The sequence below is a fragment of the Lepus europaeus genome, chromosome 2 (assembly GCF_033115175.1).
Source record: "Lepus europaeus isolate LE1 chromosome 2, mLepTim1.pri, whole genome shotgun sequence".
Taxonomy (NCBI): Eukaryota; Metazoa; Chordata; class Mammalia; order Lagomorpha; family Leporidae; genus Lepus; species Lepus europaeus.
Window position 1 is genome coordinate 9,853,525 of NC_084828.1, and position 21,888 is coordinate 9,875,412.

The window sequence follows — 21,888 nt, forward strand, 5'->3', positions numbered from 1 at the left end:
AGCGCACTGTAATAGGAGGTACATGGTATCCAATGCCATCACAGATGACTGTAATCTGGGGCTAGCATCCAATACAATTTAGTTTTTTGCTCACACTATATCAGATGGAGACATTAGGATCTCTTTAAAATTTATTTCCTGGGGCCGGCGCTGTGGCGCAGTAGGTTAATCCTCTGCCTGTGGCACCAGCATCCCATATGGGCATCGATTCTAGTCCCAGTTGCTCTTCTTCCAATTCAGCTCTCTGCTGTGGCCTGGGATAGCAGTGGAGGATGGCCCAAGTGCTTGGGCCTCTGCACCCGCATGGGAGACCAGAGGAAGCTCCTGGCTCCTGGCTCCTGGCTTCGGATTGGCGCAGCTCCGGCTGCTGCAGTCATTTGGAGAGTGAACCAATGGAAGGAAGACTTTTCTCTCTGTCTCTCTCACTGTCTGTAACTCTACCTGTCAAATAAATAAATAAAATCTTTAAAAAAATAAAATTTATTTCCTATGCCTTTGGTATTCCCCCATTCAATTATTTATGTAGTCATTGTCCAATCAGACACTTCTGTGGTTTTGGGGACTACAAGATGCTCCTTCTCTGCCTCACTTCTAAATTCCACAAATTTCCCAAGATCCTCTAACTTTTTAAAACAGGTTAATGGAAAGAAAAAGCAAAGCTCTCCTCTCATTAAGCATGGTATCATCACTGGAGAGACACATATATTTAAAACTTTCTGTTAATTAAAGAATTTTCAAAGACTGAATTTTTTCCCATTTGCCGAGATACTGTACAATTTTATATTTTATTGGGCCATAGTGATTCAAAATATAAAGCATTTCTGAACTTCCAAAGGGATATTTTTTTCCCAGGGAGTTCTTCTGGAGAACTGATGAAACAGTACTTGTCAGATAGTTGTTTTTACCACATGTCAGTTTCTGTATAATTTCTAGCATGTGTTCCTCAATGGGTGGATCGGTCAGTGTACACGAGGCTATGCTTCTGTGAGAGACACTGCCCGGGCTCACTGGCTTCAGAGCGCAGGGCTGTGTTCTCATTCAGGGTCCAGGTCACCTTTGGTGGCAGCCTCAGCCCCACGTGGTGCTCGCTGCGGGCGTCAGGCTGAGCAAGGCTTCGCCGTTCGGATGGTCAAGACGGCTCATCTTGACAGGACAAAGAAAACTTGCATGCAGCCTACATTGGAGTCACTATTTTCAAATATCATTGGCCATGACCTTGGTCCTGGCCTGACTCCAAGGACTGTGGTCCTGCCGCAAGTCCTGAAGGAGGAGAACCAGAAACATGGAAAAAAGCTCCAGTGATGTCCACATCTGGGCTCTGCTATTGCTAGGGCAACCAGCCCTTCCAGAGCCTTCCAACTTCTGGGACACGCTTTCCTTTAACAAACAAATCAGATTCATCTGAGCTTCCATATTGCAAGATGGAGAGGATTCCTGTGTCTCTCTTCACTGTTTCTGAAGCTTCCAGGAGATCTCATTCCTCCTCCAGGTCCACAGTCAGCGTGTGCAATGACTCTGCTGCATTTGGTCTGGGAAGACGACACCTCAGGGTGGGTGGCACTGTGCTGACTTGGTCAGGCTGCACGTCGGCCACATAACCTCTCACGGCAGTCTACAGCTGGCTAAGGTGACTGTCAAGGTTTACTGAAGTTATAGTTATAATAGACTTGATAGAAGGTAAAATTAGACACCCACCATCTTTAACTACCCATGACCTTTCCAATCAGAGGTAAACGCGATGCACATGCTCCAGTGATTCCTTGCAGTATTTCCTCCCTCACTACTTATGTTAATAATAGAGTTTCAGAGTCTACTTTTCCTCTTCACTTAAAATATGGTAGCATTGCATGATTTTCAAAAATCTTGCTTCAGTTATTGGTTAATGTTCTTTCACATGAAGATTCCACAATTTATTTATGTTTTTCTAAGATGGACATATCCTATGCTGTCAATTTCCATTTTTATATTATAATACAGTATCTGTGATGGGCAGTTTTGTACAAATGTATTTTATCATTCTGTAAGTATGTATATATTATATATATATATATTCTTACAGACACACACACACATACATATGATTAATCTCATATTAAGATTCCTGGAAGAACTTCTAAGCATAGAGAATTACCTGTTTTTATGCTCTGAATAATCACTATTAAATTTTTATCAAATAAAATGATCTCAGTTTGTGTGTTCAGCACCAGAGTATTGGACTGCTCCATTATCAACATTTAATGTCACTAGGAAGATAATTTTTAGTCATCTTTTGAACAACAAAATAATGAACCCTTTCAATGAAATAAAAATAGAGGGGCTGGAATGAATACCTTTTTAACTGACATGATATCATCTTGTATTTTAATTGGAGAATAGCAGAACATCTACTTGGCCAACAAATAGCTGTGATTAAAGGTTAGACAATGTTTTGATTAAAATAGACTCAATATCAAAATGACAACCTTTGGTTGAGAAGTTGTTATGATCTTCTCCTCTGTCCCCTGATTAGCTAGTTCTAATAACCTGCTCTCTCACACACACAGTCTTATTTGTGTGGTTTTACTGATTTTTAAGAAAATCACACTTTTGTGTAATTAAAACTGGGAAAATACACAACATAACTCGGTAGTTTGTAACACAATAAAGAGTTTTGAATTTGAAAACAAAGTTCACAATCCTGGATCTGTACTTGTTGATGATTAGGAATGAATACATCAGAGTGCGCAGGGAAGAGTACAATTTTACACTTTCTCTGAAGAAGGGGAATTCCGTCTCGTAAAAGCCATCGTGGAATCATCTTTAAAATTAATAGGAATTCCACTCTCTGCTTATGAGACTTGGACGCAGTTTCCAGTTTGCTATAAATTGTTATGATTCACATGACAAGATTAAAACCAGAAATGGGAGCGACTTGAGAGGACTTCTTATATACAGGCAGGTTTCATGGATTTTTGTGGCTTCATTAAATTGACCTGTGAGTTGTTTGAAAATCACCTACACATGTACACACACACGCACACACACACACAGTTGTTAAAATTCAGACAACGTAATTTAACCACAAAATCCACAGTTGCTGAAAACTACGACAGTTCTAATTATTTAACCACAGAAATACAGATTTACTTAACCACAGTATACGATGGACATAATCAGAAATATTTATTTAATATTCATATACAGGTCAGCTCATATAATAAAAAGATGATAATATTCCTTATATTTCAACCTAACTCTCTGGAACTTTGCCTACTACACTGACATCAGCCCTGATAGACATAATTTTTTAAATATTTATTTATTTATTTGACAGAGTTATAGACACAGAAAGAGAGAGACGGAAAGGTCTTCCTTCCATTGGTTCACTCCCCAAATGACCACAACGACGGGTGCTGCACTGATCCGAAGCCAGGAGCCAGGTGCTTCTTCCTGGTCTCCCACACGAGTGCAGGGGCCCAAGCACTTTGGCCATCCTCCACTGCCTTCCCGGGCCACAGCAGAGAGCGGGACTAGAAAAGGAGCAACTGGGACAGAACCGGCGCCCATATGGGATGCCGATGCCACAGGTGGAGGATTAACCAAGTGAGCCACGGCGCCGGCCCCATGATGCACATAATTTGACATATTGTTGTGTGCCTAGCAAGGTTAGTGAAATCTCCAGGCCTGTTCTTGTGTAATGTAACATTTTTCAAACTTGTTTCAGAAATATTGAGACTTATGATTCCATATAATTATATGATACCAAATAACTTTGTTTTTCCATGAATACTTAACCTTGCCTGAAGGGCAAGCAGCAGCGGCAGGAGACGTTAAGTGCGATCAATGGTTATCGAAGCTGTGTTATCTCGGATTTCCACTGCATCACCGTTTTGGTGGCTCTAAAGCAGCCACATAGAGAAGGGAGCATGGTTTTTTAGACTGGTCGCATTTGTGTTGGACTAATCCTAAATATCGCCCTTATCCTGAGCCGAATGACAAAAATCAGTGATATATTAGCTATCTACTATTGTAGAACAAGGTTACCAAAAATTTAGTGACCTTAAACAGCAAACACTTACCAACTTGCAGTTTCTGTGGCTCAGAGGCCTGGACATGGCTTAGCTGAATTCCCTGTTTTCGACTTGCAATGCTGCAACAAGAGACTGGGCTGGGGCTGTGGTCTTATCTGAGGCTTGACTGGGGAATGACCTACTCCCAAACTCACATCTTTGGCAGAATCAGTTTCTTATGACCGTAGGGCTTATTTTATTGATAGTGCGATCGGAGTGTTTGGGGGAGCCCTTGCAGCCTGAAAGCTACCCTAACTCCCAGATGCTGCCCCACTTCCTTGCTTCCTGGGGTTTCCCAACATTAATACTGACTTCCTCAAAGCCAACCAGGGAAAGGGAGACCCCTGAAAGATGGATGATACAGCTTATGGAATGAGCTACGTAATATAACCACCAAAATTCCATTTGCCCTGTGACTCTTAACCATGATCTGTTGGTTAGCAGCGAGTCATAGTGGCTACCCACACTGAGGAGGAGATCACTCCAGGGGAAAGGAATCGTGGGTCTGCACTAAAGGCCTGTTCGTTATACACAGACATTCAACTAAAGACCTCCCCTTCCCCTTTCTGCAAGGAAATTAGAAAGATAGGTTCTTGTTTGCTGCATGAAGTGCTAACAGTGTCCTTTTACTAAGACTTTTGTATTTTATAATCCACATATTCCGACCAACCCTGGATATGTATAAATTATAGACCATGGTTGCCAAGCTGTGGTTGCCTCTTAACTTATGTTTGGTGACCTAATGTGACGGGCATCAATTATGACCATGACCTCTGTAGTGGGAGTAGAATAAAGGAAATACACCCGAGTAGGTTGGTAGCTGAGCATGACCACATGTCAGGAACCTTGCCACATACAACCATGTGCCATGGCACAAAGGTTAACATCCCAGCCACAAGACCCCACATGGAGGTCAGCAGGGGTCGGCCATGACACTAATTCTCAGCCACACACAAGTGACCCCTAGGGTGGCCTTAAAAGCCTGGAGGGGCCAGAGTAGAGTCTGCTCCCAATGGTGCGGGGCTGATTGGAAGGAGTAGGCCAATTTCTCAAATTCTCTCTGAACTTTGCCGTCCCACAAAAAGAATACGTCATTGAGCCACGAGGCCGATGCTGGAAATGTACCGCAAAGAGATGTGCCAGGCTGCTGACGCAAGGAAACATCTGAGACCAACAAGAGGAACCAGAAACTGGATGGAGAGTATCTAGCACGGGTTGTTCCTAAAGATATGAACTTAGCATTTAATGTGTGCTGCCCTGGACTGGGGGTTAGGACTGTCAGAGTAGATGGGAGGGACAGGTCCTGGCATTCCCAGGGACTAATACTACTAGGGAAGACACAACTTAAAAAATAAAACTATTGCTATAATCTGCTAAAGTAAAACATATGCCAAGCCTGTGGCCCAGGAGTGCTGAATCCAGGTAAGTACCAGACAGACAACGGAGATGAGAATTATATCCACCTGAAAGCATGCTCAGGAATGGCCATAGAAGTCTTTTTTTTTTCTTTTCTAAGAGCAAAACCTGGAAACTGCTCAAGTGTCCATCAAGAAAATACTGCCTACATAAGCTGTTACAATCAGACAATTGAAAGTTACACAGTCGTCACGAGGGGAAAATGGTCTTACACAGTTCCATGCTGAATCTCACAGCTCTGTGCTCAGCAAAGGGGCCACATGCACACACCAGGGTATACGCTGCACAATTGCCTTTCGATGAAGTTCAAGGTCAGACTAATCAATAGTGAGAGATGTCAGAATACCGATACGGCCATCCCTGGAAATGGGGGAGGAAGTGTGTGCGGCATTGCCTGGAAAGGACACAGGTGATCTGGAATTGCCAAGTTCTACTCCTCCATCTAGGAGATGGCCAATCAGGTGCAGAAATGCAATAACTCAACAAGCTGTACATTAAAGTCAGTGCACCTTATTGTACTGTGTTAGACTTCACAAAACGATTAAAAAGTGCGAGATGCGTCCTTTGGAATGAAACAGTAGTAGGGCTGAAATGGAAAACGTGGTGGGGCAATGGTCTTGTCTCAAGTCGAGTGGTCTGCACAGGCCTCTGCTGAGAGCTGAGGGTTTTGGTGGGGATTGTGATGGGAGAGATCAGGTGGGAGAGCAGGGCAGGCAGAGGACACTGCAAGTGCAAAGGCCCGGAGGTGGGAATGAGCTACGCATAAAATGCAGCCGCACATTCCAGAGCAAGCAGCAGCCAGAGAGGAGGGAGGAAAGGCGGCAGGGTGGGGTCATTCAGAAGTTTGGTTTTACCCTAAGTGCCCTGGGAAACCTCAGGAGGGTTTAGGCAGGAAAGTGAAATGAACTCATTTACAGTTTGAGGAACCGCCCCTCTGGCTGCAGGGTGGGGCATGGGTGGAGGAAGGAGGGTGCAAATAAAGAGACGAGCACTGGGAGGCAAGCCTCCTGCAAGGGCAGGGGACGTGGTGGATTTGGGAAGGAATTTTCCATGACATCCACAGCCCTTGCTGGTGCATTGATTGCAGAGTGACGGTTCTGGCTGGCTTGAATGGCTCATGGCACAATCTTCTGAAAAGTGGAGGTCCAAGGAAAGATAGGGATTAGGCAAGAAGCAACAAGGCTGCTTTGCACAATGCAATTTTGAGACATCTTCACTCCATTAGCCATGAGCTTAGCCGAGAACCTTCAGTGTTAAGGCGGTCCAGACACCCTTGGAATAGATGTGCACACCCATGGGTGTGGGCAGAGAAGGGAAGAGGAGGTACCATAGCAGAGGAGGACAGTTGTGGTTATTCCATCATATGACTGCTTGAACCAGCCTCATCTGGAAGAGACTGCGATGAAGACCCAGGCTGGCAGTGGCCTGAGAACTCCTTCATGCCCCATCACCACTCATCCCTCTAAGAATGCTCTGTGAACGAATTCCTCCTTAAAAGAGACCGATCTAAAATTGTGTTGCCTTATGTGACATTTACTAAAGCTCTGAGATATTAACATGTCCATTTGACAGGTAGGAAAATGTAGTGTAAGAGGGAAGAGATCTGTTCTATGTCCAACAGATATTAAATGGCTCGGCTAGAACTCAACAAGTTATTTCCTAAGGATGTGCACTGAGCCATAGAGTGAAGGTGGAATATACTTACGGCTTTTCTGATACATGCAAAAAATGCAAAATTTCCAGAATGAGGACGCGAAACTGACCCTCACATTGTCACACCCAGCGCAGCAGAAGACCAGCCCCTCAGGGAGTGTGGGCTGAGTTTGCTCCAGTTAGAGGCACCTGCTCATTTGTTCTTGGGTTAAAAGATGACCAAGTACTTGAGCTTAAGTTAAGCCAAGTCCTGGCAATGAATACTGAGAGGAACAGGTATGTCAGTGGTGACTGACACCTGACCCAAGGACACAATAGGACAAACAGCAGAGCCCCCCAGCCCAGGTCCCCACCAAGATTGTTTTGTGGGTCACCCTGGTAATGTAGCTCTCGTTCCTTCTGGGGGCAGAATGGTGACTCACATCAGAACTTGCCCATGCCCTACACAGATCATCTTATGCAAATCTTCATGGTGAATAATGGATACTTCCTCTTGTGCTGCAGCCGCCAATAATTATCTAATTCTTCTATGGCTGTTGTCATAAATTTCAGACTTAAAGAACTCTGAAAGTTGTCTTATTGAGATATTGGAACCTGGGGCAAGATTGTCAACATGTGAGATTCAGGGTGCAAAAAAATGCAACAACAAATTCCCTAAAAATGTTCTTTCATATGAGGCTCCATGTTGTTGAGTGTTCCACATCACACACACACACACACACACGTGTGCAATGTTATATTCTTTTTAGTAATTACAGTAAATGGTTGATTTTGTTTTATGAATTGTATCATCTATTTTGATTAAACTTCATACAACTTTATAGCAAGATCTGTGGATGGTTTTCCTCGTTTATATCTGTGATAACCAATACGCATATATATCTTTTTCTGTGGACTTTGAATTCCAAGAAATTCAGAACAAGAAAATAGACGCATTCAGGCTTCCTCTTTTCCCAGGATGCGTCCAGCTCATTCTCACGTCATTGTTCTTTCTCTTCTGCTTTCCTCTAAGACATAATCATCCCTCCACAGCCCCCTCCCTTTCCTGCCTGAACCCCATCTCACAGTGTCCTGGGGATCCCATAACAAAATACCACAAACTGGGTGGCTTAAAATAACAAAACTGTACCCACTCACAGTTCTGGAGGCCAGAATTCCTAAATCAAGGCGTCTGCTCCCACCAGAGTAGAACCCCCAAGAGGCACCCCCCCTTGCTGCTTGTTTGGTTGCTGCCACACCCCTTGAGTTTCTGCCTCTGTGGTCCTGTGGCTTCTCCCCCTGGGACTGTGCCCAGGCGTCTCCGTCTGTGCAGGGTCTTCTGGTTTGGTTATGGTGTGAGAGTGATTATGTGTTGGAAGCTTCATTCCTAGCATGGCAATGTTGAAAGGTAGAGTGACCTCCAAGAGGTGGGGGCCTAGTGGGAGGTGGTTGGGCCACTGGGGACGCTGCTCTCAGAAGGGATTGATGCTGATCTCAGGGTGAACGAGTTCCCTCGAGAGTGGGTTGTTATAAATAAGTGACTCCTGGTCTCTACATTTCTATCCTACTTTGCAGTCTTCTGTGCTTGCTCCCTCCTTGTGCTGCCATCCATGGTGAGGCCCCCACCCAGCCTGGACAGGTGTAGCCACCACACTCGCAGACCGTAAAGCCAAATATACTTCTTCTCTCTATAAGTGCCAGCTTCAGGTATTCTGTTCCAACAGTGGAAAATGAACTAACACGTTAGGACACTGTGTGTTCTATTTGGGTTAGGACTCACTTTAAAGAACTTACTGATTACATCTGTGAAGATCCTCTTTCCAAGTACAGTCATATATTTTTTTTAAATAGAAGATTAATTTATTTGAAAGGCTGACTTACAGAAAAAGATGAAGACAAGTCTTCCACCCGCTGGTTCACTCCCAAATGACTGCAACAGCCAAGTCTGGGCCAGGCAAAAGCCAAGAGCCAGGAGCTTTTTCCAAGTCTCCCACATGGGTGCAGGGGCCCAAGCACTTGGGGTGTCCTCTGCTGTTTTCCCAGACACATTAGCAGGGAGCTGGATCAGAGTGGAGCAGCCGGGACTCGAACCGGTGCCCCTATGGGATGCCGGCCTTGCAGGAGGCGGCTTCACCCATTACACCACAGTGCCGGCCCCAGTATAGTCTCATTTTAAGATACAGAGGGATTAGAATTTCAATGTACATTTTTTAGGAGGATGCAATTCAACTCACACCAGCCTGGGTCACTTACGTTTGGTTGTGGTATGAATTCAAATCTAAAAAGGAACATGGCTTAATTTTTAAAAATAATCAACATGCTGGAAATTCCCCAGGGACAACTAATCATAAAGAACTATCTCCGGCTGGCGCCACGGCTCAATAGACTGATCCTCCGCCTGCGGCGCCAGCACCCCGGGGTTCTAGTCCCGGTTGGGGCGACGGATTCTGTCCTGGTTGCCCCTCTTCCAGGCCAGCTCTCTGCTGTGGCCAGGGAGTGCAGTGGAGGATGGCCCAAGTGCTTGGGTCCTGCACCCCATGGGAGACCAGGAGAAGCACCTGGCTCCTGCCTTCGGTTCAGTGTGGTGCGCCGGCCGCAGCATGCCGGCCTCGGCGGCCATTGGAGGGTGAACCAACGGCAAAGGAAGACCTTTCTCTCTGTCTCTCTCTCTCACTGTCCACTCTGCCTGTCAAAAAAAAAAAAAAAAGAATTATCCCCAAGAACAACTAATCGTATTGTCAAAATACAATATAATGCCAGCATTCTGAGGAAGCATCAACACACACATGCACACCTGTGTACCCACACACTTTCTCTTTTTTTTTTTGTTGACTTCGTTTTCAGGAATTTAACCATGTATTGCAATATACACCTTGAATGATCACACATATGCAGTCAAGAAAAAATGTTACTTTGTTTTTGCTTTCTTCCATTTAAAATTAACAGAAGATGCAACTACAGTATCAATCATGGTATGAAATCAGCCGCTTTGAGGAGACGCCTCCTTGTTTTAGATTCTGGCTCTTCCCTTAGAGTCTTGTGGTTAAAACTCTGTAGGTTTGGAAATTTTGTTGACAGAATGGTGTGATGGTCAAGAGGGTGAGCGTCAGGGGTTAGCGGAAGGAATTGGAGTTGGGCTCTGCCACTGGCTCAGGTGTGTTTTGGGTTCTGCTACTCAGCTCCCCCAAGGAGTAATTGGGAAGCTGGAATGAGGCGTGGAAGGTGCAGAACCCAGGGCCTGGCACCTAGTGGACACTCAATAAATACTATCTGGTTAAAAAAGTAGCTTAGAAGTAATGTTCTAATTTACAACTGGTTGCAATTTTTAATATACTGTCCTTTAAAATATATGTATTTTAAATATTAAGTAGAAAGTTTGGGATTTCACAAGAGTTTCTGAAAATTATCAAATTTCTTCTTAATTTGTTTTGCTTTGTGAGATTACAGAACTTGGTAATGTTGATTTGGGTTAGAAGTTAGAGCATAGGGGCCGGCACTGTGGCATAGCGGGTAAAGCCGCTGCCTGCAGTGCTGGCATCTGATATGGGTGCCAGTTTGAGTCCCGGCTGCTCCACTTCCAATCCAGTTCTCTGCATCTGAGTGGGAGACCCAGAGGAAGCTCCTGGCTCCTAGCTTCAGATCAGCACATCTTCAGCCATTGCAGCTATCTGGGGACTGAACCAGCAGATGGAAGACTCTCTCTCTCTCTCTCTCTCTCTGCCTCTGCCTCTGCCTCTCTGTAACTCTGCCATTCAAATAAAAATAAATAAATAAATAAATAAAATAATTTAGAGTATGTAACCCTTCCTAAAGTCTATGAAAGACATGTAACTTTGATATCCATCTTATTAGCAGATGAGCCAAGAATTTGGAAGCAAACTTGAATTTGCATGTGGCATTGAACAATCAATGAGTTTTTCTGAGCCTCGATTTCTCATTTTGAAATAGGCTTGCTAAGAATAGCAAAGATTGGAGCTTCAATGCCATGACCCAGATCTTTAAAAACTAGAGTGTTCCTTGTTTTCCATAACTGATCTTCTGTTTTGGAGTTTCCCTGTTACTTCATGAAAAGGGAAGAAAACTCAAACTGCTCAGTATGAGTGTCTTAGTCTTGTCTCGTTTAAAATATTCCCTCTCAAGTAAAATCAGTCACTTTTGAATACATGGTTTGAGGATTTGAGTTCAGTCGATGTGGGATTTCTCCCCAGGGCCATCAAAACTTTTGGTGGATTGATTCTTCCTTCATCCTCATAGTAGAGCGGAAGTGGTGGGTCCTGGGGCTGCCTCCTGGTTTCTTTGTGGCTTGTGAAAGGATTCATGCACAAAGAAGCCACATAGTGTATGACTGTGTTTATCCTGAATGTCAGAAGAGTACATCCACAGAGAGAAAGTAGATTAGTGGTTGTCAGAGGCTGGGTGAAGGAGAAACGGAGAGTGAATGTGATGGTTACAAGGTTTGCCCTTTGGGCGATGAACGTGATCCGAAATTCCATAGTGATGGCAGCTGTACAACATTACACAAATGGGAGTGCATACTTTAAGAGGATGGGTGGTTTTCTTTTTTTATGTAGAAATGAACATCCCAATTTTGAAACATCATTTATGATCACAATTAGAATTGCTATATTTTACTATGCTAATTTGTTTACTTGTGCATATTTTATTACAATTGGAATCTACTTTCTATGAAAAGCAAAATAGTTGTGTATATTTGTGTGGGTTTGTTTCTGGGCTCTCTACTCTGTTCCACTGATCGGTGTATCTGTCCCTCACTGTCTTTTTTTTTTTTTTTAAGATTTTTAAAATTTATTTGAGAGGCAGAGTTACAGACCTACAGAGGGAAAGACAGAAAGATCTTCCATTCACTGGTTTACTGTCCAAATGCAACAGCCAGAGCTGGGCTAATCCAAAGCCAGAAGCCAGGAGCTTCTTCCAGATCTCCCATGTGGGTTCAGGGATCCAAGAGCTTGTGCCATCTTCACCTGCTTTCCCAGGCCACAGCAGAGAGCTGGATTGGAAGAGGAGCAGCCGGGATTTGAACCGGCAACCATAAGGGGTGCTGGCACTGCAGGCAGAGCTACTACACAACAACGCTAGCACCCCTTGCTGTCTTGACCCTGCAGCTGAAAAGTAGACTTTATTACCAAGTACTCTTCCTTTCACGCTACACTCAGCCCACTCTGTCAAGATTAATATAGTTAATAGAGAGACAGCGCCATTACATGTAAATTGCAGAATATGCCTATCTGTACCTACAAAAGCCTTACTGAGATTTTGATAGAAATGTTATCTAATCTATCGAATAATTCAGGAAGAATCGACATCTTTACCATGTTGATTCTTCCAGTCTATGAACACCATATGTCTTTGGATGTTGTTAGATTTCTTTTGTCAGCATTTTATAATGTTCAGCATAAAGATCTTATATCTAAGTATTTCATTTTCTTTGATATGCTTATAATTAGCATTGTGTTTTAATTTTAGCTTTTACATTTTAATTCTTAATATATAAGTATATGAATGCTACTGATCTTTTAGCATCAATTATATATACAGTAAGTTTGCTTAATGCACTTCTTGATTATAGGAGTTTTGTTTGTTGCAAATTCCATAAGTTTCAAATTCCTTTTTTTTTGACAGGCAGAGTGGACAGTGAGAGAGAGAGACAGAGAGAAAGGTCTTGCTTCCATTGGTTCACCCTCTAATGGCCGCCATGGCCGGCGTGCTGCGGCCAGCACACCACACTGATCTGAAGCCAGGAGCCAGGTGCTTCTCCTGGTCTCCCATGCGGGTGCAGGGCCCAAGGACTTGGGCCATCCTCCACTGCACTCCCGGGCCACAGCAGAGAGCTGGCCTGGAAGAGGGGCAACCAGGACAGAATCCGGCGCCCCGACCGGAACTAGAACCCAGTGTGCCGGCGCCACAAGGCGGAAGATTAGCCAGTAGAGCCACGGCATTGGCCATTAAGTTTCAAATTCCTACATGAATGTAGGCATTCATGTCATTTGCAAGTAGGACAGATTTATTTCTTTCTCTCTAATATGCATGCCTTCCTTTTATTTTTCTTAACTTATTACAGTGGCTACAACTTCTAGGACTGTACTGAATAAAGGTGGTAAGAGTATGTATCCTTGCTGTACTCCCAATCTCAGATAAAAAGAATTCAGTCTTTCACTATGAAGTGTGATGTCATGCATGGGTCACTGAGGTATACATCCTGGGTAGCACCATGTTGAACCCACGCCATGATACCAGACTTTTCTCAGGGGGTTGACATTTTTCTGGGCTGGGTTCTAGGCAGTGAAAAGCAAAGCTTCTTCCTTGGGAAACTTCTCTGAAATCTTTCTGATTGTTTCAAAGGCCATGTCCTTGCCCTGTGTGTCCATCCTATCTACTATGTATTCTCTCCTTTTTTTTACACAATGAAAGGACCAAAAGCACTTCCCTCTTTCCTGAAGTCCACAGGGATAGGGGCTTCCTTATGCCAAATCTCTGTGATTTCTCTAGGTGGTAGCTTTCAAAGGGTAATATATAGACTCTGATGGGGTTTCAGGAATTCTTGTAAAGAGTCTACAACTCATAAAACTATTTTAATAAATAGTATAATACTATCTGCCTTTTAAAAACTGTATTGATATTTTACCAATGTTGCAAAGCCAATTGTGGATAAAATAGCTGGCACCTTAGCAACCATCAAACCGGTAGCAGTAAACACTACTCATAGTCATTGCATTTTTCACCACCATACACTCACACTACCAAACAAAAAGTCAATGTCATTGAATGTTGTTGTTGATGAAGCAACACAAATTATTAGTCTCAACCCTTGAGTATACATCTTTTTAATATTTCATATAACAAGGTAGAAGATATGTATAAAGCTCTTCTGCTACATACTGGACCATAACAGTTGTTTCAGGAGGCAGCAGCAAGTTGTGAGTGTCCTGAACTAGCCTTTTCTTTTTCATGGAGCACACTTTTATTTGATGGGATGACTAATAGATAAACTACAGTTATTTGCACTTGGGTTTTGGGAATATACATTATCTGGAAATGATTAAAATAAGTCTGTCACTTCAAGCAAAAATGATAGAAAAGATTTGTTGGCAATGATAAATTTTGAGCATTCAAGTGAAAATTGGAATTTCAGCAATTTGTTTTCATGATTGTGAACCAACTCCCAAGTGCTTGAAAACATCTCTCTTATGATGGGTAGTTATATTAACAAACAAATTTCTTTTTTTATATTGAGTAATCAAATGGGTCAATCTTTGGAAAATCTGCATAATTTAGTGGACCAATATTTTCTAAATAGACAATGAATGATGCTGTGAAAACATTCATGAAAAATGGATCTATTCAAAGCACATGATAGACTAATTACATTTAACATACCAGAATTCAAAAATTCACTGCCATAGTTTCAGATTGCATATGGTGACTAAGCTTTAAGAAATTACTACTTGTAGGGTTTTGGAGTGGTAGCAAAGAAGAAATGGCCATTTATATGCCTTGACTTTTGATTGTGTGAAGCTAGATTTTCTTCTGCATTTCAGCCCAGATTGAAACAGACTGAATGCAGAAGCAGCTATGAAGATCCAACTTCTCTTAAATCAGACATTAGAGTTTTACAAAGGGGGCCGGCACTGTGGTACAGTAGGTGAATCCTCCGCCTGCAGCGTCGGCATCCCATATGGGTGCTGGTTCTAGTCCCAGCTGCTCCTCTTCCAATCCAGTTCTCTGCTGTGGTCTTGGAAAGCAGGTGAAGATGGCACAAGTGATTGGATCCCTGAACCCATAAGGGAGACCCAGAAGAAGCACCTGGCTCCTGGCTCCAGATCAGCGCAGCTCTGACCATTGTGGACATTGGGGAGTGAACCAGCAGATGGAAGACCTTTCTCTCTCTCTCCCTCTCACTGTAACTCTACCTCTCAAATAAATAAATAAAATCTATTAAAAAAAAGAGTTTTGCAAAAATAGAAGTCACTCTTTATATATGGCTTTGAGTAATATAATTATATCATTAAATTTTACACTGTTATAGAAATTAATAAATATGGGGCCTGCACTGTGGCATAGTGGGTAAAGCCACCGCCTAAAGTGCCATCATCCTAAATGGGTGCCAGTTCAAGACCCAGCTGCTCCACTTTTGATCCAGCTTTCTACTATGGTCTGGGAAAGCAGTATATTATGGTCCAAATCCTTGGGCCCCTGCACCTATGTGGGAAACCTGGAAGAAGTTCCTGGCTCCTGGCTTCAGATCAGCCCAGCTCCAGCCCTTGTGACCATTTGGGAAGTGAACCAGTGGATGGAAGACTCTTCTCTCTCTGCCTCTGCCTCTCTGTAACTCTGTCTTTCATATAAATAAATAAATCTTTAAAAAAAGGAATTAATAAATATTTCAAACCTCAAGTTTACTTAATAAAAATGATAACTATTGATAGATACAGCCCATGTGAACAGATGTTCTTTGGGACTGTGATAATTTTTAATATTACAAAGGGTCCTGAGACCAAAAAGCTTGAAAACCTACTGGTCATTCCTGAGAGTTTTTCCGTTTATATTTAAAGAGAAGCTTTGGGTGTTTATCAAATTCTTTTCTTTTCAGCAAGCTTTACTTTCAAGGTTATTGTCTCCTCTGAGCTTAACAAATCTAGTTTGCTCCTCAAAGCTGAATAAAGTGTCTTTGTTTTAGGCAGGATCTGCCTCCCCTTGAAGCAATAAATGCCTCTGATTCAATCTGTGGGGAGCCACAAGGCAAAATGATTTGCAAGGGATAATAAAAAAGTACACTGGTTTACCATATGAAAAATATTATCATCATTACATGGGTATTAAATGGGGTTTGTGTCTCTAGTCACTGGCAGAATGCTTTGCAGAGGGTAGCTACTCAATTCTGTGGTTCCATTTCCCCAAAAGAAGACACAGATTTAAACCCAACCAAGTAAAATAGGACTGAGGTTTTCCCAGTGCACAAACTATTCTATGCATTAGAAGTAGTCATTTCCTAAATCAACTGATCAGAGATGTATTTATTAAGTACAGAAATGTGCAAGGCACTTAGCTAGTGAGGTGCTACCTGGAAACACAAGCACTAATAGAACACAAATGCCCTTCTATGTGCTCAACAACAATGGTTCTTGACCTTGTTTACACTTTCAGACACCTAGGGAGCATTTACAAAGTACCAGCACCTGGGCTGCACTCCAAGAGAATCTGATTTCAATGGTCTAGGGTGTGGTCCAGACATTAGTATTCTTTAAAATTTCCCAGTGGATTTTAATGGACATCCAAAGTGAAGAGCCATGGCTTTAAACTTCAGGGTTTTAATAAAATCTGCTGGACTCATTCATTCATTTGTTCATTGAATTGTTGAACACCTACTATGTGCCAGGTACTCTTCAAGGTGCTGGGGAGACAACAGTAAGCAAAATAAAGCACCTGCTCTCATGAGCCTAACAGCTAACAGAGGACAGAAAGAGACTATGTACACGTATGCATAAATCCATCTTATATCATGGGACAAGAACTCTCGAAGGAAACCTGATAAGGAAATAGAGATGAAGCTTTTTTTGCATGTGTTTGCTGCCAGAACACAGGTGTCACGAAAACCACCGCTAAATCCAAGCCAGAACGGGAAAAGGAAAAGACTCACATCAACATCGTCATCATTGGACACATAGATCCTGGCAAGAACACCACCACTGGCCATCTAGTCTACAAATGTGGTGGCACCGACAAAAGAAACCATGAAAAATCTGAGAAGGAGGCTGCTGAGATGAGAAAGGGCTCTTTCAAGTAAGCGTGGGTCTTGGATAAATGAAAGTTGAGCATGGGTGTGGTATCATCATCAATATCTCCCCATGGAAATTTGAGTCCAGCAAGTACTATGTGACTATCATTGATGGCCCAGGACAGAGACTTCGCTAAAACATGATTCCAGGCACATCTCAGGCTGACTGTGCCGTCCTGATTGTTGCTGCTGGTGTTGGGGAGTTTGAAGCTGGTATCTCCAAGAACGGGCAGACACACGAGCACACCCTTCTGGCTTACAGAGTGGGTGTGAAACAACTAATTGTTGGTGTTAACAAGATGGATTCCACTGAGCCACCCTACAACCAGAAGACATACGAGGGAACTGTGAAGGAGGTCAGTACCTACATGAAGAAAATTGGCGACAACCCTGGCACAGTGGCATTGGTGCCAATTTCTGGTTGGAATGGTGACAACATGCTGGAGACAAGTGCTAATATGCCGTGGTTCAAGGGATGGAAATCACCCGTGAAGATGGCAATGCCAGTGGAACCACACTGCTTAAAGCCCCGGATTGCATCCTCCCACCAATTAGACCAACTGGCAAGCCTTTGCGTCTGCCCCTCCAGGATGTCTACACATTTGGTGGTGTCGGTACTGTCCCTGTGGGCTGAGTGGAGACCGATGTTCTCAGACCTCCTTTGCTCCAGTCAACATCACAGCTGAAGTCAAGTCCACTGAAATGCACCATGAACATTGAGTGAAGCTCTCCCTGCAGACAATGTGAGCTTCAATGTCAAGAACGTGTCTACCAAAGATGTTCATCCTGGCAGTGTTGCTGGGGAGAGCAAAAATGACTCACCAGTGGAAGCAGCTGGCTTCACTGGCCAGGTGATCATCCTGAAGCATCCAGGTCAAACCAGTGTACTGGATTGTCACACAGCTCACATTGCTTGCAAGTGTGCTGAGCTGAAGAGAAAGACTGATCGTCATTCTGGAAAGAAGTTGGACGATGGCCCTAAATTCTTGAAATCTGGTGATGCTGCCATTGTTGATGTGGTTCCCAGCAAGCCCATGTGTGGTAAGAGCTCCTCTGACTATCCTCCTCTGGGTCCTTTCGCTGTCCATGATATGAGACAGACGGTTGCTGTGGTGTCATGAAAGCAGTGGACAAGAAAGCTACTGGAGCTGGCAAGGTCAAGTCTGCCCAGGAAGTTCAGAAGGCTAAATAAATATTATCCCTAATACCTGCCACCCCAGTCTTAATCAGTCGTGGAAGAACGGTCTCAGAACTGTGTCTTAATTGGCCATTTAAGTTTAATAATAAAAGACTGGTTAATGATAACGATGCATTGGGGCCGCTGCTGTAGCATGGCAGGTAAAGCCGCTGCCTGCCGTGCCGGCATCCTATATGGATGCCGGTTCGAGTCCCAGCTGCTCCACTTCCAATCCAGCTCTCTGCTATGGCCTGGGAAAGCAGGTGAAGATGGCCCAAGTCCTTGGGCCCCTGCACCCTCATGGGATAACCGAAAGAAGCTCCTGGCTCTTAGCTTCAGATTTGTACAGCTCTGACCATTGTGGTCAACTGGGGAGGGACCCAGCAGATGGAAGACTGACCTCTCTCTCTCTGCCTCTGCCTCTCTCTAACTCTATCTTTCAAATAAATAAATTAAATCTCAAAAAAAGATAACTATGCTGTTGTGAAACATTCAGAAGAAAACAAGAATGTTTTGTGGATGATTTTTTGTGTGTGCATGCAAGGCAGTTTTAAGTTACTAGTTTTTAAAATCAGTACTTTTTAATGGAAACAACTTGACCAGAAATCTGTCACGGAATTTTGAGACCCATTAAAACAAAGTTTAATGAGAATTAGAGATGCAATGCATGGCCTCTTTGGCGACATCACTTGAAGGCACGAAATGGTGCTGAAAGAAGAGAGAAGGGGATCGAGGCAGATTCCTGGGAGGATCGTGCCAGGCAGAGATAGAGCAAGTCTGAACTGGAGGTGGGAGGATGTGTTGTATGTTCGGGAGCCAGCAGGAGGCAAAGCTGGCATGGTTGTTGAGGGGGAGCTGGAGGAGCCAGGCTAACAGAGGCCCTGAGCAGGACCACAGGGAGCTGGAGAGTTCTGAGCAGAGCGATAACACTCTCTGACACAGGCTCTCCCAGATCCTTTGGGAAGAGATGGTAGGGAGCTCCAGGCAAGGATGGAAGCAGAGAGACAAGCTCAGAGGCACTGCAGCAGTCCCGGTGAGTAGACAGGAGCGTGGCTAGGCTGGGAGCATTGGAGGTGGCGGGGAGTGCTTTCACCCAAGGTCCACCATACAGGGGGAGCCAGCACAAGTCACTCACGAATTCAGGAGAAAAATATTGTGCACAGCCTGGGATGAATCTCAGACGTTCTGCGAGAGCCTCACACGTGCCTCTTGCCACAATACTGTAAGACAATTGGGAATGAGAAACTGAGGTCAAAAAGCAAGTGAGTGAATAATACAAGATCGGACAGCTGATAAACATTAGCTAGAACCATATACCACTTGTCAACTCTTTAGATTCCAGGTCCACTGAGCCTTCTGCTTTCTCAAACTCTGAGCCCAGAGTGAGACACATAGGAGAATCTTCCACTTTCTTGAAATCTATAATCTGGCTGTACAGTGAGGACCCAGAGGTAAACATCGTGTGTTACTGCTAGTTGACATGTGCTACTGTGACTTGAGTGGGAGGGGCCACAGGGGCTTTTGGGAACCCAGGAGAGGGTGAGCAAAGGTGTGGAGGAGCTGGTTAGGAAGAGGACAATGAGAGGAAGAGAGATGATTGCTTGCAGGGTAAGGGTAAGGAATCTACCATACATACACGATGTACATTGACATCAAAGTGTAAAGCTATTTGGTTGGACAGATTATTCGTGTGTGTGTGTGTGTGTGTCTGTGTAGGGTTGTACTGTGGGAGAGAAGAGGTGGAGGAATAGAGAAATTGAACATGAGTTTGACTATTTAGGACCAGAGTAGGGGGACATAAAACACCCATCTAACAGTGAGTGAGCCCGTAGCCTCCTAAGAGAGATACTGGAGATTAGAAAAATATGAATGTGATTTCAAAGTGATAGTTAAGCATATTAACAAAGCAATAATAAAACCTTCATTAAAACAGGTCAAGAATATAGTTCTAATTTAATAACAAGCTGGATAAATCGGCTAGTCCTCAGAAGAAGTTTCGTAATCAAGAGAGCCTTTGAACTTGATGGAGGAGTTAACAGTAATTATTGTCAATAAGAACAGAGAGCCCTTTGAAATAATAAGGCATTAAAATAAGGTGTAAAAGCGGTTGAGTGGCTTCCATTTGTACCAAACAGCACAACAGCTCCAGGCCAAATGCGTGCATGGCCTGGGCTGGGCTGGAAGCAGAGCTGTGTTTACTCACCCTGCGTTTGTTTTGTGGGTGTGGCCAAGACTAAACAACTGGGAAAATATTTGAATAGCAAAACTCTCCATAAAGCCTGACTGGTTTGGGGAGTTTGGGGGGTGTGGACTCTGTGTCAGTTGAGGGTATTTTCTTGGCCTACAATAATCCCTGCTAACAGAGGTAGGGGAGTTATGCAAACAGAATGGACCAGGATAACAAATGCTCTAGGTATTTCAGTGTTTTGCTCCCCAAGGGGGGGGGGGGGACCAACACATCCAACATGTTCTTACATCAAACTATGACCTACTTAAGAAAGTCATGGCCATACTGTGCATATGTAAAAGAGAAAACATGTTAAACCAATCCCCTGTGGCCTTTAAAATCAAAGAATCTACTTGACCCCTCTTCCACTGCTTTGGGCAACAGGTAGTGTGAATAACAGAGTTTAGAACTGGAAGTAGCTTTGGCAGTGTGAAAATGCTCAGAGACAAAGACGTGAAGTACAGGCAGGTGAAGAGTAGGTGTAGAGTGAAACAGAACTGATACGGCTATTTCAACACCTGCTTTTTCTAATGCACCTGAGTAATACCATTGCCTATTGATAACGATGGTAATAATCTTCAATTATCCAAGGAGGGTCCTGGAATTTTGAAACAACAGCTTCATCATGATCAACAATAGCAACTACACCAGAATACTCCTTAAAGGCTGTAATATTAATTTTCAGTAGACCCAATGATTATGTCTGGAGAGGTTAACCAGAAATCATAGAGGTAATGCATAAAAACATCAGACAAGGGGCTGGCGCTGTGGCAGAACAGGCTAAGCCTCTATCTGCGGTGCTGGCATCCCATGTAGGCACTGGTTTGAGTCCCGGCTGCCCCTCTTCTGATCCAGCTCCCTGCTTATGGCCTGGAAAAGCAGTAGAAGATGGCCTAAGTTCTTGGGACCCTGCACCCATGTGGGAGACCTGGAAGAATCTCCTGGCTTTTGGCTTCAGATCAGCCAAACTTCCCCTATAGTGGCCATTTGGGGAGTGAACCAGCAGATGGAAGATCTTTCTCTCTGTCTCTTCCCCTCTCTGTCTATAACTCTACCTCTCAAATAAATACGTGAAAATCTTTTTTTAAAAAATCAAACAAAACCAAAAAGGAAAAGGGGGAGAAAAAAGGTTATCATTGGACTAAATTAAAACAAAAAGATTACCACTGGGCTACTGAAATATGTGGATGTCATGTGTAGTAAGAAGTGAGGGACCAGTGTGGGTTACAGGCTTCTTAGGAATCCAGGAGGCCTTGTGGAAAACAAGGGCCAGGGCTGTTTAGATCCAGGCACCATCAGGGGAATGCCAGGGCATTACTGTGCTCTTGGCAGGAGAGTTTGAGAAAGACCAACCAATTGAGTGATGGGTTTCTTTCCTATAAACCCACTCCATCTGGGGGTTCAGGAGAAAGGGGACTAAATTGCAGCCTTCATGGAGGAGGGAGTGGAAGCTGGAAGGGCAGGTGCAGACCCATCCCACTCACCAGCGGCTGCTGTGGAGTCTGGATCCAAGGTTGTGAGAGGTAGAAGTAATTTCCAATCCAGCTCTGCCACTTTCTCATGGTGGGATTGTGAGCAAGTTAATAAATCCTCT

The 21,888-nt window shown here is 43.7% G+C and overlaps 1 pseudogene; it reads left to right on the plus strand.

The window, feature by feature from the left end:
- The window catches only part of LOC133746680 (elongation factor 1-alpha 1-like), a 143,251-nt pseudogene extending 125,169 nt beyond the window's left edge, over positions 1-18,082 (plus strand).
- The last annotated feature ends 3,806 nt before the right edge of the window (positions 18,083-21,888 follow it).